The sequence below is a fragment of the Sus scrofa genome, chromosome 9 (genome assembly GCF_000003025.6).
Source record: "Sus scrofa isolate TJ Tabasco breed Duroc chromosome 9, Sscrofa11.1, whole genome shotgun sequence".
Classification (NCBI taxonomy): domain Eukaryota; kingdom Metazoa; phylum Chordata; class Mammalia; order Artiodactyla; family Suidae; genus Sus; species Sus scrofa.
In genome coordinates, this window is record NC_010451.4 from 130,116,995 (window position 1) to 130,133,839 (window position 16,845).

Genomic DNA, 16,845 nt, shown 5'->3' on the forward strand with positions numbered 1-16,845 from the left:
TTCTTGTTTTTGTTTTTTTGTGGGTTTTTTTTTCCTCGTTGCAGCTTCCTCCTGAAACTTAAGAGTAATTGCTTTCTATCTGAGGGAGAGGCAGGGGTATGATTCTGGAGCAGCAGCCTTAGTAACATTATCAGTCAACCCACTCAGTCACTCGGGTCCAAACTCTACCAACCTGGACGCCCACCTCTCCCATCAGAGCACCAGCCAGTTTCATCCACCCTGGCTCGGGGATGACCATGGCCAAGGTCAGAGAGCACCAAGAACCCCGGTGTCTTCCATCCTGCTTCAGGCCACAGTGACCCCTCCACCTGGGCAAGACGGAGCTCTAGTGTTCTCTCAGGAAATTTAAGGAAAAGCTCAAGGGACCACTGTATCACAACAGATGGGGGCGGGGGGGCATTGTCTCAGGGGCCTGCAGCACCTCAGAAACACCTTCACACCCCAGCCCCTCCCCCTCAGCCAGGTGGCCCTCCACCTCTGCCAGGCACCTGCCATGACCGTCCTTCTCGTTTGACTCCCCTCCACCTCTCTCTGGGCCCTCGGAAATCTGGCCTGACCATCATCTAAAAACGTCTTCCATAAAAGTGGGCCTGGAGAGTTAAATAGCAGGGAAACGGGCAAATGAAGGGCGCAGGAGAAGAGGTCCATAGATGAGAGTATCCAGGAGGAGGAGAGTAAGGGAGGCTACGTGCTCTGCCCTCACCGCCTCTCCCCTTCTTTATCCAGCTGCCTTACTCTCCATCACGGTCTGCCATCATCCAGAGAGACTTCATGGATGGAAGGACAGCCCTTCCACACCGAATCATCACATTCCGTGGCCCGTTCTGTCCATAGACTCTGACCCCTTTAAATCCACACCCCGCCTTCCATCAGTTCATTCTTAATAGTCCATCACCTACCCTAAGTACGGTTGCTTATCTTCCTTTTCTTTGATTTACCCTTTTTTTTTTTTTTCATCTCATGGACACTTTCTCTCCATAGCAAAATAAATGTCTTTCCAGCTACCAACTGTCCTCTGGTTTCACCTTCTTCCCTTTCTAGCCAGCAACCCATGATGTCTCCCTTCCATAGCTTTCTCACCATTATCTCCGAGGATCATTTATCATTATCTATCAAACTCCCTTGCTCCTGCAGCCAAGCGGCTGAAACCTCGTGGCCATTGAGACCACGAGTCTCCAAACTCAACTTGATGCCAGGCGCCTCCTCTCCTCCCTCCACCCGCCTCTCCGATCTCCTCTCTCTACCGCCTTCTTCCTCACTCCATCTCAGCCTTGCTTTCTTCTTCACCAAAACTGCTGAGAACCCAGGCACACCCCCCCATCTTCCTCCTCACCCCTAAGCTGTCTATACCCTCACCTGTCCTCTCCTCTTTCCTTCTGAAGCATCCCTCCTTCCCTCCAAGACAGGCCCTCCATCCAGCTCTGGATCCCATCCCTCGCCATCTGCCGTTCCCTGCCCTCCCCCACCCCTGTCTTTAGCCTCTCCCTCTCTGCTGCCTCCCTTCTTGTATCCTACAGGTGCTCCAGTCTCTGCCACTCAAAAACAAACACCCTCCTCCAGAGAGCCTTCCTTTCCTGCCTGCTCAAATCAACCCTCTGGATTTCCAGATCACCAGTATGTCTCCCTCACAGCACTTAACACTGAGGTATCAAAAACACTTTACCCTCCTGTCTTCTTCCACTCAATGGTAAGCACCTTGAGGGCAGCACCACACCCAGATTTGATTTTACATGTTCCAACCGTTTCTGAAGCATGGCAGACACTGGATGAAAACTTCTCAAGTGAGAGTAAAGTGCTAAATCCATCACTCCATTAGGGATTATAGGAATTATAAACTCCCTAAGCCTGTGGCTGCATCTTCTGTTTCTTAGGTGCACCATCTACCTCTATATTACAGAGTGGGCGCCTCCCATGTCAGAGCCATGTAACAAATTGAACTGAAATGGGAAAAAGGTTTCGTTATTCTGCTCTATAGATGATCCCAAGTCTGAACCTGCAACTCAATTCTTCTCCTCTTCGGGTCCCAACCCCACTCGGTGCTCCTTCTTTTCTTTCAACCCATACATCAACAAAGTTGAATATTTAACATACTTTCAAAGCTGTCTGACTGTGCCTCATGGTTTTTGGCCCCTGTGCCTTTCCTAGAGCTGCTACCTCTTTTGAGAATGGTCTCCACCCCCATCTGTGCCCCTCTGGCCAAAGGTAAGTCATCAACCAAACCAGGTAAAGTGGTGCCTCTGAGAAGGCTGGTCTGACCTCCCCATCAGAACTCACTCGCCTCCGCCGACCCCTTATCACTTGGTCCATGTGCTGACTTGGCATCACAGAACATTCTACTCATTTTGGTCAGCTGGGTTTCTAGGGCGCAAGGGTGAGACTCCCCAGTGAGGCAGTAATACATGTGTGGAATTGGGCGAACTGAAAGCAGAAGGCAAATGTTAAAACCATCTGTTCAGGGAATCATCACTTCCTCAGCCTTTCACCTCCTAAACTCCCTCCAGCAGGTTTCTGTCCCAGGGGAGACAAATTCCTCGACTCTTGGGCAGTCAGAGACCCTCTCGGTAAAAGTGTAAAGGCTCTGAGAGGAGGTATCAAAGAATAGGAGAAAATGGGATGCAATATTTCTGAACTGTAGTGTAAGTCCCTTGAGAGAAAAAAGCCATGCTCTTTCTTCCTTTCGCTCTAAAGCATACAGCACAGCGCAGGAGGCCCCTTTACGACAGAACTTATCACACAGCATTGCTCAATAAATGTGATGATTGAGCAATAATAACAATCTCATACTATGGAATTATGGATTTATGATTTCATAGGATCTACATAAAAGACCCATGTGTCTTTTATGCAGAATCAGTAGAATACGTGTGTATGTGTGCATGCATAAAGAGATTTATTTCAAGGAATTTTCTCATGCAGATATGGGAGCTGACAAGTCCAAAATCCATAGGGCAGCAAACCTGAAATGGGTAGGTCAGGCCGGCAGGTTAGAAACTCAGGCAGTAACTGATGCTGCATCTTGAGGCAGAATTCCTTCTTCCCTAGGGCCCCTGAAATTTGGTTCACAAGGTCTTCAACGGGTTGGATGAGACCCATCCACATTTTCAAGAGGAATCCCCTCTACTTAAAGCCAACATCTGCAAAATACTTTTACAGCAATGCCTACATTGGGATTTGATTAAGTAACTGAGTATCAGAGCCCAGCCACGTGGACACACAACTGACCATCACTCCGTGGAAGGAGAGAAGGCGATCAACGGAACCATCCATAGGACTGTGGGAATACGTCACCACGCTTGCACCCACCTTTCCTGGAATCAGGGCTATAAAGTATGGTTTTATTTCATTTTATTTTTGTCTTTTTGCCTTTTCTAGGGCTGATCCCGCAGCATATGGAGGTTCCCAGGCTAGAGGTCTTATCAGAGCTGCAACCACCGGCCTACGCCAGAGCCTCAGCAACTCAGGATCCAAGCCGCATCTGTGACCTACACCACAGCTCACGGCAATGCCAGATCCTTAACCCACAGAGCAAGGCCAGGGATCGAACCCACAACCTCATGGTTCCTAGTCGGATTTGTTAACCACTGAGCCATGATGGGAACTCCTATACAATATGATTTTAATCTTCAGCTTCCCACTAGCCATTTTCACCCAGCATTCTTGTAAGGATTCTCAAGTTTTAAAGAGTCAGGCAGGCCCTTCCATTATAAAGACAGAAGAAGAGATGCCTTAGGTGTCTCCCAGTGCTGCTAGCAGGAAGAGAAAGATTCAGGTCATTGATAGAGCTTTTGAAGCTATGGGATTCAGTCAATAACTTTTTACTAGGCATCTACTATGTGCCAGCCACCACTCTGAGGTATACAGCCATGAACATAACCAGTCAGTTCCTTACCTTGTAGACTGGGTTCATTCTAGTGGGCCAAGTTTCACTCATCTCAATTCAACCACCATCTATTGAGCACCCACCATGCCTTTGGAGAATGCAGAGAAGCATAAAAGCCACACTTTTCCTGGTGACAAGAAGCATAACAAGTCGCTGAAGGGGGTGAGAGCAGTGCTGGACAAAGGCCGTGGAATTCAAGTGCCTCAAATGTGCTCCTCTCCATTTTCTCCGCTTAGCACTTCTTTCCACCTCTCTGAAAACAAAATAAAAGACGGATTAAAAAGCCTGTGGTGAATTTTTTTGCAGAAAGTTAGGCTGGGCTGTATTAGGGTAACGACTCCTGAAAGGTCAGTGGCTCACTGCATTATTTCTCGCTCCTTCTGAGGCCGTGGCAGATCCGTGGTCTCCCCTCCATCAATGACACCAGCATCTCAACACTTGACTTCTAGTCTGGCTGCAGCAAGGGAGGACTCACATCCTCCTATGCCCCAGACTTTGACATCCATCGCTCCTGCTACATTCCATGGGCTAGAAAGAGTCCTGTGTCCCTGCCCCTCAGGGAGGGGGCTGGAAAAGGCAGGAGCTCACACAGACAGTGCAGGCAGAGAATATGTCTCTTCGATACAGCCCATAGGCTTTTTACTCATCTTGAAGGGTCAAACTCACATAGACCAACTCAAGACAAGAAGAGGTCTCATCCTTAGAAAAAGGCAAGTCCATGGACAACTCTCTGAAACACTAGAACAGGGAGTTCCCATTGCGGCTCAGTGGAAATCTACCCAACTAGTGTCCATGAGGATGCAGGTTCAGTCCCTGGCCCTGCTCAGTGGGTTAAGGATCTGGCATTGCCATGAATGGTGGTGTAGGTCACAGACACGGCTCAGATCCGACATTGCTGTGGCTGTGGTGTAGGCTAGCAGCTGTACCTTCAATTCTGGGAACTTCCATATGCTGTAGGTGTGGCCCTAAAAAGCAAAAAATAGTCACAATAATAAAACACTAGAACAAGAATATATTTAAAGCGGCAATGTTAAATGGGCAGCACATTGGCCATCATCTTGAGTGGGTATTTACGAACACCTACTGATCAAGGAGTATTTATCAAGCATCCTTAGTTTCTCAAAAAAAAAAAAAACCAATTTTCCCATAGTCTGCTTCTATGTCAGATATGTGGACTAATAAAGCTACCAGCCAAATAGGTAAACAAAGGATGTTGCTGCCACCAAGCCATTAGCTACTGCAGCCACCTGCAAAGGTGCACCCTGAGGGGATTCAGGCTGGGAAAGCACTGGATGCTGGCTCTAGAGAACTGAGGTGTTTACCAACGAAATGATTTCAATAACCCCAGACTCTTGCATCTTCCCATACATAGAAAAGGGCTAAATTCACTAACTTAAGATTCTGGTTTTCTTGTTTTCTTTTTCCTTTTTTTTTTATGGCCACCAGGCTGGGTTCTGCTCAGTCTCAGACCCTACCTGTCTCTACTCCTTCACTTTCACACCCATGCAGAAAGAATAAGCAAAACCTGCAGCATCTTTAATCCACCCCCTGGGGCTTCCCAAATCGTCTCTTCCAGGGCGTGCAGGAACCAGAGGGAGTCCCCAGCTTCAAGCACTGGCAAGACCCTCAGAGGGTTGAGTCCCCAGCCCCAGGGGTGGTGTGGTGGGGTACAGCACTCACGAAGCTCCACCACGAGCACCCAGTAAGTGAAGCTGCCGTATTTTCACCCCTTGTCATCACTGTCAGAATGGCAGCGCTTGGAGTTCCCGTGGTGGCTCAGCGGTAACAAACCCGACTGGTACCCATGAGGATGCAGGTTTGATCCCTGGCCTCACTCAGTGGGTTGCAGATCCTGCATTGCCATGAGCTGTGGTGTAGGTCACAGATGTGGCTAGGATCAGCATTGCTGTGGCTGTGACGCAGGCTGGCAGCTACAGCTCTGATTCAGCCCCTAGCCTGGGAACTTCCACATGCTTCAGGTGAGGCCCTAAAAAGACAAAAAAAAAAAAAAAAGAATGACAGCACTTTGTCAGGGGGCTGTGAGATATTTGGGGGGACGGACGGTGACGTGTGGCCATCGCTAGCTCCTTGCTTTCAAATAATCCTTTGGACCCTGCTGCGATGGACATGATAATTCAGGAAAATGATCTAATCAAGTAGGGCGACAAGGAGCTCGTTACACCTGAGTGTGAGCCTTTCCAGCACTCACTCCAAGGCCACCACCCTCCTTTCCTCGGAGCTCTGGGGGAAGCCTGGTGGCTGTCCCGGGAGCTTGCACTGCTGGTCACACTGCGGGTCACAGGCTCACCGATCTTCCCAGTTCCATAAAGAAAAAATAACCACTGAAAAAATAACCGAGCAAACAGCCCTTTGCCCAGTATCGTCATCAAACTGCAGGGCCCGCTTTTAGGACCCTTCCCCTGAGGGGGTGTCTCCCGTCTGCTTCCAGGACTCTGAAAAAATTCCCAGCCGAAGTCACTATGGTAGCAGTGGAAATTCCCCAGGCCCAGTCCTGCTCACTCAGGGTCACTGGCCCCTCTGTCTGTGTCACCCTGTGGAACCAGGCCACTCCTGTTTTCCCGGCCACGTGCTGCGACCCCAGAGAGCAGACACCTTGGGATTTAGCCCTTGGCCTCACAGTTCAGCACCAGGCCCCGCTGGACACGCTCCAGCCCCAGCAGGTGGGGAGTGACCCTTGACCTCCTGCTTGGCTGTGTCAGGGGGGACACTCCCACCAGGAGCCCACACTGGCCAGGCCTTCCACAGTTTTGCTCTCTCTCTGAGTCCCCCACCCGCTGCTGGCACGCTGCCAGCATATTTGCCCACCATTCTGTCACTGTGGCCACATGTTCTGTGGAACAGAAAAGATGGGCAGAGACAGCCTAGACTTTCACTGAAAAAGACCCCACAAGCCTCCCAAACCCCACTCCTGGCCATTCCTGTCAAACACTCATCCGACAGAACCAGATTGCTGCTGCTTCCGCCGCTGCTGAAATTAATGGAATCTGGCAGGAAAAGCTTTTGTTTTTCCAATCCTGGATTTTGCCAAGCAAACACAAGGATCATGTTGAAAATGGCTGCTGTTGAGGAATGGATTTTGGTGGGATCCGAAAGCTCCCACCGCACCACCCTCGACCCAGGAACCGCACGCACGCCACACCCTGAATCCTCTCCAGTTCAGAGAGGCTGGCTATTTATTTTTTTAATGCAAATAAAACATTAAACAGGAAACCTTTCAGGATCCCTGCCATGGATGAGAGAACCACGTGCCAGTGCCGCTTCTTTCCAATGACAGCAGCTCCAATCAGACATTTTGGGACTTGGAGACGCAGATTACAGATTCGGCCGCATTGAGCCAGAGAATCCGGAGAAAGATCCTGTTGCTCTGCAGAAGGATTTCGTCTCTGTATTTCGACTCTGATCCACCTGGCCTGAGGTCTGGGGAGAGATGGACAGAAATCGGCAGCATCAAAAGTGCCCATTTATTAAACACTGCAGGTTATCCCTTATATGTGGAATCCAAAGAATACAACAAACTAGTGACTTAGCAAAAAAGAAGCAGACCCACAGATATAGAGACCAACTAAGTGGTTACCAGGGGGGAGGGGAACATGGGGGAGGGAAGTAAGAGGAACAAACCACTAAGTATAAGCTAAGCTACAGGATGTGTTGTACAGCACGGGGGAAATAGCCAATATTTTATAATAAGCATATGTGGAGTATAGCCTTTAAAAGTTGTAAATCATTTTATTTCATAAAATCATTCTATTGTATATAATAAATACATGTTTGATTATAGTAATAATTATAGGAATCATTTTGTTATGCAATCACTTTATTGTATATACATATAGTATTGTATAGCAACTGTACCTTTCTTAAAGTTTTACTGACGGGTCGTCGGTAGACAGGGATGTGATCACGCCCGCTGCACAACAAGCGGATCCAGTCATACGCATACACATAGCCTTTCAGCAACTATACTTCACTACTGTTCTGGGTGCACACTTATTTCCCAAAGTGAAGAAAGAGCCCTTCTTCCGCACACCCTGAATAGGTCAAAGCCGCCCAATCTCCTCCCCCCTCACGTTTCCACCGGGTTTCAGCCCAGAGACGGAACTGAAAGAGGGATCGAGTTGCCGCTGGGACTTGAAAGGCTGCATTTGTGCCTTGGGGGCAGGGCAGCCACCTCACTCTGCCAGGATCTGTCCCCAGCCCATTGTTTTAAGGTCCAACCAGAGGGTATCTGCTGAGCCGCCCCTACCGAGGCTTTTGTGGAGACAGAAACTTCGTGTGGCCTAAAAGGAACTGAATTAAACAGGGAAGCGAACCGAACACTGGCATTTGTTCTCATCAGGTATCGCTTGAGAAGGAAGAGCCCAGGGAGGGGGAGGGGAGACCTGGGCACCATTTTTGGCACCAAGTACTCGATAAGGGGCTTTGGGCATGTGGTCTTGAATCTGCTGGGATGGCCCCTTGAATCTGCTGGGATGGCCCCAGTGCTAACCGACCTCTGCTCTCTCTAAACTCCAAGCGCAGGCTTCTCCCAGCCACACGAGTTCATGGTCAGTTGAGTTCACGGTCATTGAGTTCATGGTCACTCCAATGTCACGTCACGCGTTGCTGAAGACAGACGGCGAGCCACGTCGTCTCAATGAGACAGTATGAACTGCCAAGGGGGATCCAGGTCTCGTATTTCTCTCAACTACCCCACTGGTCCTTGTACAGCAAGAGCTCACTAAACCTTTATGAAAAAAATAAAAGGAGGGAGGGAGGAAGGGAGAGGATGAAAGTTCGAGTCGACTAGCGAAATGAAAGCAGTGGTAGTTATGTACTCACTGAACGAGGCTAAGGAGGAGGGTGAGGAGGCTCACAGCCACACCAGATCCTTAACCCCCTGAGCGAGGCCAGGGGTGGAACTCCCATCTCATGGAGACTATGTTAGGTCCTTAACCAATGAGCTACAATGGGAACTCAAAAAAATATGAATTTTTTAAATTGCTTCATGACCTGTTCTCAAGGCAGGATGATCGCAAGCCCATTCTATTCTTTGCTTTTTGATAATATTTTTAATATTTAATATTTACGTATTTCTTTACTGCTTTTTAGGGCCACACCTGCGGCATATGGAAGGTCCCAGGCCAGAGGTCCAGTTGGAGCTGTAGCTGCCGGCCTACATCACAGCCACAGCAACGGCAGGATACAAGCCGAGTCTGCGACCTACACCACAGCTCACGGCAATGCCAGATCCTTTACCCACTGAGCCAGGCCAGGGATCAAACCCACATCCTTGTGGATCCTAGTGGAGTTCGTTACCACCTAACCATGGTGGGAACTCCCTAAAAATAATTTTTATTTTGTATGCAATTTTTAAAGGTTACTCTCCACTTACAGTTCGTACCAATCATTGGCTCTGTTCCCATGTTGTACAATGAATGCATCCTTGAGCCTGACTTACACCCAACGGTTTGTTCTTCCCACATCCCCCCACCAAGTGGCCCTGCCCCACCCCACCCCCACTGGCAACCACAAGTTCGTTCTCCGTATCTGTGAATCTGCTTCATTTTTGTTCACTAGTTTGCTGTAATTTTTTAGATTCCACATATAAGTGATAACTTATTGCCTTTCTCTAACTTATTTCACTTAGCCTAATGCCCCCCAACTCCCCCCATGTTGCTGCAAATAGCAAAATTTTGTTGGTTTTTTTGGCTGAGTAGTATTCCATCATAAATACATATCACATCTTCTTCATTCATTCATCTGGTGATGGACACTTAGGTTGTTTCCACATCTTGGCAAGTGTAAGTAATACTGCTATGGCAGTTCCCATTTTGCTGTTTCTGTGAAGATGCAGGTTCGATCCCCGGTCTTGCTCAGTCAGTTAAGAATCTGGTTTTGCCACCAGCTGCAGTGTAGGTAGAAGATGCAGCTTGGATCTGGTGTGGCTGTGGCTGTGGCATAGGCCCCAACTGCAGCTCCAATTAAGACCCCTACCCGAGAACTTCCATATGCCACAGGTGTGGCCTTAAAAAGAAAAAAATAATAATGTGGCTATGGACATTGCATGCTTCTGGGTTTACAGCCAAAAAAAAGAAAAAACTAAAAATGCTACTTCAAAAAGATGCACGCATCCCATTCTATTCTTCTCTAACCTGTCAATGTTCAGCTCTTCCCACCATTACAGATTCCCTATGAATTTACAGAGAAGAAATCATCTAATAAGTCCATTTTCATGCATCCTCTTGTTCATTCAATATTATATGCATTTGCCACATATCATGGTAGGAGTCAGGGATACAAAAATGAGCAAGACAGATGGATCTCTTAACCCGTGAAGCTCATGGCTCTTTCCACCTGCCCAACCTGGGAACCTCACTGCCTGAGAAAAAGTAGCTCCTCAATCCTCATTATTCCTCATGTCCCATTAGGACATTTCATATCCTCAGTATTCCAAATGGGATGTCCAAGTCTTTGTGCAATGATAAGTCAAGAGCTGGGGGCACAGCCTGGTGGAAAGTCTGCTTCCTCCGAAGAGGTTCAGGGGAGACAGTGAGCTCTCCGCTGGAGACGTGGAGACACTGCTGGATTGCAGGTGGGGCTGGGCCCCCCTGGTCAGCCAAGGTCAGGGTGCGCTCCCTTGACCCACGGAGGTGGAAGTGTCCGGGATGTGCGGACCACCCTGTGTGCTCGTCTTCCTCCCCCACTGGACTGTCCACACCTTGAGGCTGCCTGGCACTGGACTGGTTAAGAGAATAAATAAGTAGCCCAGAGTCCAGTTCTGTTGTGAGATTCAAAGTGCAGAGCCACCTCTGTGACCCAGCGCCTCGCTCCTTGGGAAGCAGTCAGTAAACACTCATTCAATTATACTAAACCGTATTTTGTGACAATGCACTCAGGAGACAAAACATTCACAGAGAGTTCTGGAGCAACGGCAAGAGCCCAGGGGGCAAATGGCAGCTCTAAAGCAAAACTGAGGGTCCAAAGAAGAAGGGGATTGAACGGTCGGGGCTTAATTCTGGAGAGACTTGTGGGGGCACGAGGAGACGTTGTGTTCCCTGGGGATTTCAGCGTGAGGGGACAGATGACATCTCCTCCTACGTGTCCCTGAACATCCTTGCTGCAGGTGAACAGAGACGGCACCGATCAGAGGGGCCGCCATCGTGCCCAAAACACAGAGTGACACTGCTCCTAAGGCGTGGCAAAAACGGCCAGGACTCCACGGAAAAAGCGCTGGTCTTTAGGCAGACAGACCTGCCTTTTAATTCTGACTCTATCACTTGCTGGCATTTGGTCTTAAGCAAACCACTTTACCGCTCTGCCTCCCAGCCTTTAGGTTAGAAAAGATGGGTCTGATGCTTTCCTTGCAGCCTGTTGAATCTGCAAAATGACTCACGTGCATGGACCCTGCCGTAGGTGTTCCATAAATGGGCGCTACATCCAGTAGAAGGAAACTTCAAAAAAAAAAGTAGCCAGTGGAGCTCTCTGGTGGCTTAGCAGTTGGGGATTTGACATTGTTACTGCTGTGGCTTGAGTTCGATCCCTGGCCCGGGAACTTATGCATGCTGCAGGCGCCACCAAAAAAAAAAAAAAAAAAAAAAAAGAGCCAAGAAGGAAGCTAGAAAAATTCTCCTAGTTCCAAGGCCCCTGCTTACCCCTATCTCAGTCAGTCTTTTAAGTTCTCATTTGCATTTGTTCATTACACTAAAAACACAGAGTTGTTTCTTATATTGTTATTATGGTGTTATATTGTTTTATATACGTTATTATATTGTGGTTAGATGTTGCCAAAAATATGATAAACTTGCCCAGTTTAGAAACAATATTGAACAGGGGATTTGGTGTCAGAACACCTGGGCTCCAGTCCCCGAGCTGCTGCTAATTAGTGGGCCCTTGGACAAGTCACTGAAGCTCTCTCGGCTTCGGTTTCCTCACCTCTGAAAGGGGCAGAGAGGCAGGGGTCAGGCAGGGAAGAAAGGTGAGGGAATGGATTAAGCGCGGAGATTCCCACATCTCCCAGACGAAGACCTGTGTGTTGCTAGAGTCTGAATGAATACAGAGATGGGCAAACATCTGTTCATTCATTCTTTCTTGCGAATTGTCAAAACATAAATAACGACCCATTGATGTCAAGCCCAAGAGAAAAGTGTCACTGAGTTTTCCTTTCATGATCACCTGTGTTCTTATGGTTCAACCTGAGAATTGTGGTCCATGGGTTCACAGCTCCTTTGGTGGTTCTTCAGCCTCAAAGCAATTTCTCTTCCACCTCCCTTCTTCCCGAATCTATCTTCATTTCTCACCTGGGCAGCAGCTTCTGAGGATGAATGAAGAGACAAGACTTTGCTTAAAACCCAGGGGAGACCCACCAGACAGTCCTGTTTATACACCCCTCCCCTTCTCCTTTTTCTAGGAATTGATACCAATGGTCCCCCAAGTTTTCAGAGCCTAGCCCTCCGCAGCCATGCCTGTAATTGGAAGGGCACACAATGCACATGCTTAAAGCAGAATCTCTTTGCTAAAAATACCCTGCATTCCTGAGTGACTACAAAAGCTCTCTCCTCAAGCCTGTGGACAGCCAAGCTAAAAACAGTAACCAACAGCTTCAAATGGCACCGGCCACAAAGGTAGAGGGGCCTGAAAACAGCATGTCACTCTAAGCCATCTGCCATCTTGGCCCGCCCTGGGTCCCCTCTTCCCAGCAGTGTTGGGGACCTACGTGCTGTTCACAGCTGGGCTTCTATGGCAATGGATAGGGGAGGGTTGGCCGCCTCGGGCCCCCACTGGACCTCGTGCTGTCTGGCTCAAGCTCTGGACATGGTTTAAGAAGAGGTGGCAGAGGAAGGGCAAGGCTATCAAAGCCGCTTGGGCATGCCATGCTGCCAACGAGCAGAGAAGTCTGGCAGTTTAACCAGTCTTAACTGAAACAAAAAGCCATCTATGGTAGATAAGGAAGAAACTGCTGGATTCACTCAAAGCACAAATGCAAAGGCTCCCATCTTCCAGAAGCAATGCCAAAGGTCTCTTCAACTCTGCTCCTGCCCTGCCAGCACACTCTCCAAGTCACTTCCTCCAGGAAGCCAGCCCCGTCCACACCCTCACCAGGATTGAGGTGCATACTGTCTACGTGGACAGCACCTTTCCTGCAGGAAATAACCCAATGGCTCGGGCATTTCAGGTCCTCAGGTTTTAGGTACAGTCATGTGTCTTGAATGGATCAAGGGCCAAGTGCAACCTTTCCAATCATGATGCCTCTACAATCTTGTATCGAAACAGTCCTGTTACCTTGGGTCTGCCCGTTTTGTCCGTGACTTGGGACTAGAATCTCTTTGAGGGCAGGCACTTATCTTTAATATAAAAGCCCTTAGGGACTCAACATTGTTTACTGAGACTTGAAGCATTGATTCACAACCCATCCTAGGAATTTTTGATATACCATTATTCTATGTGGAGGCAAAATATTATAGGAAATGCTCTTAATTATTCCTAAGACTAATTTCTAAAAGAATTGAGGCAGGCCTTATTCACAGAAAGATTGAGAAAAGCAAGTGAGGAAATTAGGGTGAAGGAAATAAAAGGGAAGACAATTGCCTGGAGCCAAGGGTGAATTACAAATAAAATGGTGCCCTAATAGGATGGAAAATTGGTTTTGAATTGCCAAAGAAAAAAGAAAACGTGAACAATTACCCAAATTTCAAAGTCCAAGAGCCAAATAAATAAAGTCCTTTGGATCCAGTGTCACAAACATGCATCTGAGCCACGACCCAGCTGAGAAGGAAGTTGAGTGGTTCGGCAACTCCCCCTCCCATGAATGGACACATGGGTCAAAGGCCATGTCCTCACCAGCATGTGCACGTGACTGGTGGTGCCGTATTTCTGCTTAAAGCATGGCAGGTCCCTGCAAAAAATGGCCAATTGCCCACTGACCAGAAAAGTATGTCCGAAGTAAACGTCAGAAGTGAAGACAGCATCCCCACACGGCCGTCAGTTTTGGTCACTGTGTTCCATTTACCTGTCCCCTCTGTCCTGGCACTGCCAGGTCCTTCTTTCCTGCTGCTCCTGAGCACCAAGGCAATTCTCCTCCGTTTCACAGCACCAGCATCTTTATCTGACGTGCAGGACATTGTCAGTATCCCTTTCCCAAAAGATGGAGACAGACTTTACAGGGATTTGCTTTAAAGGATTTGGGTTTTGAGAATTGAGAAAGGGCTTCGTGGCAGCCTCTAGGGCTTCTGCTGACCGTGGCAAATGGCATGAACCAGCCTACTGTCCAGGCTGAGGTGGAGCCGTTGCCCAAGTCCGCGATTGTGTGGACAGATTCCTCGATCCCAGCCCGTCGACACTGAGAACTGAATGTCCCCACCCCCACCATCAGCTGAGACTGTGAAGGCAGCTCTCTGTCTTACTGACCTTGCTTCCCAGTGACAAGCACAGTGCCAGGCCCGTATGCCAGCACCTTCCCTGATGCTACTCCTAGAGGGGAGAATGAGCAGAGAGGAAAGTCCTGGGGAGCAACAGTCTTCTAGAATCATCCTGGTCACAGGCTCCCCCACACAGAAGAAAGTGGTGACCCTAAAGCTTCTGGAAGCTGCCTCAGGACAGCAGAGCCAGGAAGGGTCAGGAGGGAAAATCCACAAATGCCCAGCTGTCCAGCCAGGGAAGCCGGAAGCACCATCAGCAGAGTTCTTGAAGTGGGCACCCAGCGTGTGCCCTGCCCTGTGCTGGGTATGGAGAAAACCATTCCCATTCTCAGGACACTGGGTAATGAAGACAGAGGACAAACAGCAATAAAAACGGCTGCCATCTATTGAGCCCTCACCAACGCAGGCACCGTGCCAACATTTTACTCTTGTTGTCTCATTTAATCCTCACAAGGTCACTAAAAGGTAGATGGCATCTCCATTTATTTTTTTAGGGTCATAAAACCTCCCATATCAGTGGTGGAACCAAGACTCAAAAGTGCCTTTCTCTTAGTTTCCTGGTGGCACAGTGGGTTAAGGATCTGGCATTGTCACTGCTGTGGCTGGGGGCACTGCTGTGACATGGGTTTGACCCCTGTTCCTGGAACTTCTGCCTGACGTGGGCACTGCCAAAGAGAAAACAAAAACAAAACTAAACCAAACTGCCTTTCTCAGACTGCAGAGCCCAGGCTCTAAGCCAGCGACTCACCCTGTGTTTCTCTCTGTGCTATTTCCATCTCACTCCTGAGCCTGACTCTCTAGACTCCCCCTTTGAGCCTTGACCGATGCCGTTGGCCTGTTCTGAGAGATCCACCTTCTCTCCGTCAAGGTCTTTCTCATCTGGAGTACCAGCCCTGACCAGGCGCTGTTCCTTCCTTTTATGGAATACCTTCAGATGTAAATGGTTTCTTTGCACCGTTTTGTAACTACTCTTAAATGCTTTGCTGTTGGTTGTTGTCATTGCTGTTTACCACGCGTGTCCCTGGAGCCCACCTGCAATCCTGGTCCGCCAGCCCCTACGGACCAGTGTCTTCTCAGGGGTCTCTGAGATCCAGTTCATGCTGATGCCAACGGTTAAAGCGTTAGGAAGATCACAAGCCAGCAGTTAAACCATTGGTAGCTTAGAAATGACCATGGTGAAACTGTGTGTACACTACAGAAATCAGCAAGGGCTCCCCATCCCGAGAAAGCTGGCTGCAAAAGATTCAGCAGCAGCTTTGAACGTTTCCTATCTTGCCCCCTGCCCAGTTTCTTGCCCTATAAATTGTTTTTATCCTTGTTTTGGGGGTCAGTAAGTGACAGAGGCATATAGACATGGGTCATCATCAGAAGTGCCAATGACTGGTGGCCAGAGGAGGAGAGCAGCAATCCAGGAAGGCTTCCTGGAGGAGCAGGATATTGAATCCATAATCACTCTTCCTCAGCCCTACACCATCCCTTCAACCAGCACTTTTTAAGGTTGTACTGTGTGCCAGAATCTTCAGGACATGATCACATCAACTCCTTCCCAGAGGACTCTGAGGCTGCCCAAGGTCACGGGAGACCTAGGAGAGCTCAAACGCAACCCCAGGCCCGTCAGGCTCCACCTCATCATACTCCCCGGATGGCAGACCCTTGACCTCTCCAGTCCTGAGTTCCAGGTTCCCCAGCATTTGCTGGGCCGTAGCAGCCAGGGCAGAGGCAGCTGGGAGAAGCTGCGGGGTGGGGTGGGGGCCGCAGGGGGAACCAGAATGGAGGTGGGGGTGGAAGAAGGCTTCCGTGCTCGGCTAGAAAACCGGGGAGGAGAGCGCTCCTGGCAGAAGCCCCTGCGAGCCACGCAGCCTGCGAGTTCCCAGCTGCCACTGCACCGAGGTGCCTGCATCCTCAGTGAGAGGGGCAGCTGTGCCACTTGCTTCCGTGTGTGTGTGTGTGTGTGTGTGTGTGTGTGTGTGTGTGTGTGTGTGTGTTATGGAGCTGGGAGGGGAAGGAGAGGGAGATCTCTCTTCTGCCAGTGTGCAGGCTCAGAAATAAATAATTAAAGCCAAAGTTTGCCAGACTTGCCAGGGGAGGAGGCAGCAGCCGCATCTCCACAGAGGAGCTTTCCTGCAGCAGAGCCCTGCCGGGGCCCCCGCGCAGGTGCTGCCCCAGTGGCAGATTCCACACCCCTGGAAACCAGATTCCACTCCGCACATGTCCTGTTTCTACCTGGCCTCCCAGATGCAAAGACCTGGGGGACGGAGGAAGAAGCCGAGGCACAGCAGAGCAATGCCATCCTGTGCACCCTCGGGGGGGAAAGGACAAACAGTGTACCCGAAGGAGGAGGAAGGTGGGCTAGGAGGATGCCCAGAGGGGCAAGCACAGTGCGCTGCTGAATGTTTAACAGCCGGCTTTCTTGGGGTGGACAAAACCCCTGATTTTGTAGTTCTGGCTGATTTCTACAGTGTAGCCCTCTCACCATGACTGATTCAACCCTACCAATGGTTTAACGACTGACTTGCAACCTTCCAAAAGCCTTAACAATTGGCACCAGCC

At 49.3% G+C, this 16,845-nt stretch overlaps 1 long non-coding RNA gene across 4 annotated transcripts in view; it reads right to left on the reverse strand.

Moving 5' to 3' along the window:
• Positions 1–16,845, reverse strand: part of LOC106505042 — a 100,758-nt gene that overhangs the window by 19,860 nt on the left and 64,053 nt on the right. For 2 of the 4 annotated variants that reach the window (XR_002336019.1, XR_002336017.1), the window contains 4 exons: positions 12,053–12,191; positions 8,392–8,624; positions 7,113–7,318; positions 3,539–4,133 (listed from right to left, as the gene is read on the reverse strand). This is a non-coding gene — a long non-coding RNA (uncharacterized LOC106505042). Of the gene's footprint in view, positions 1–3,538; positions 4,134–7,112; positions 7,319–8,391; positions 8,625–12,052; positions 12,192–13,886; positions 16,224–16,845 lie in introns of those variants that run through there. The other 2 variants (XR_001299101.2, XR_002336018.1) reach the window with 2 other exon arrangements.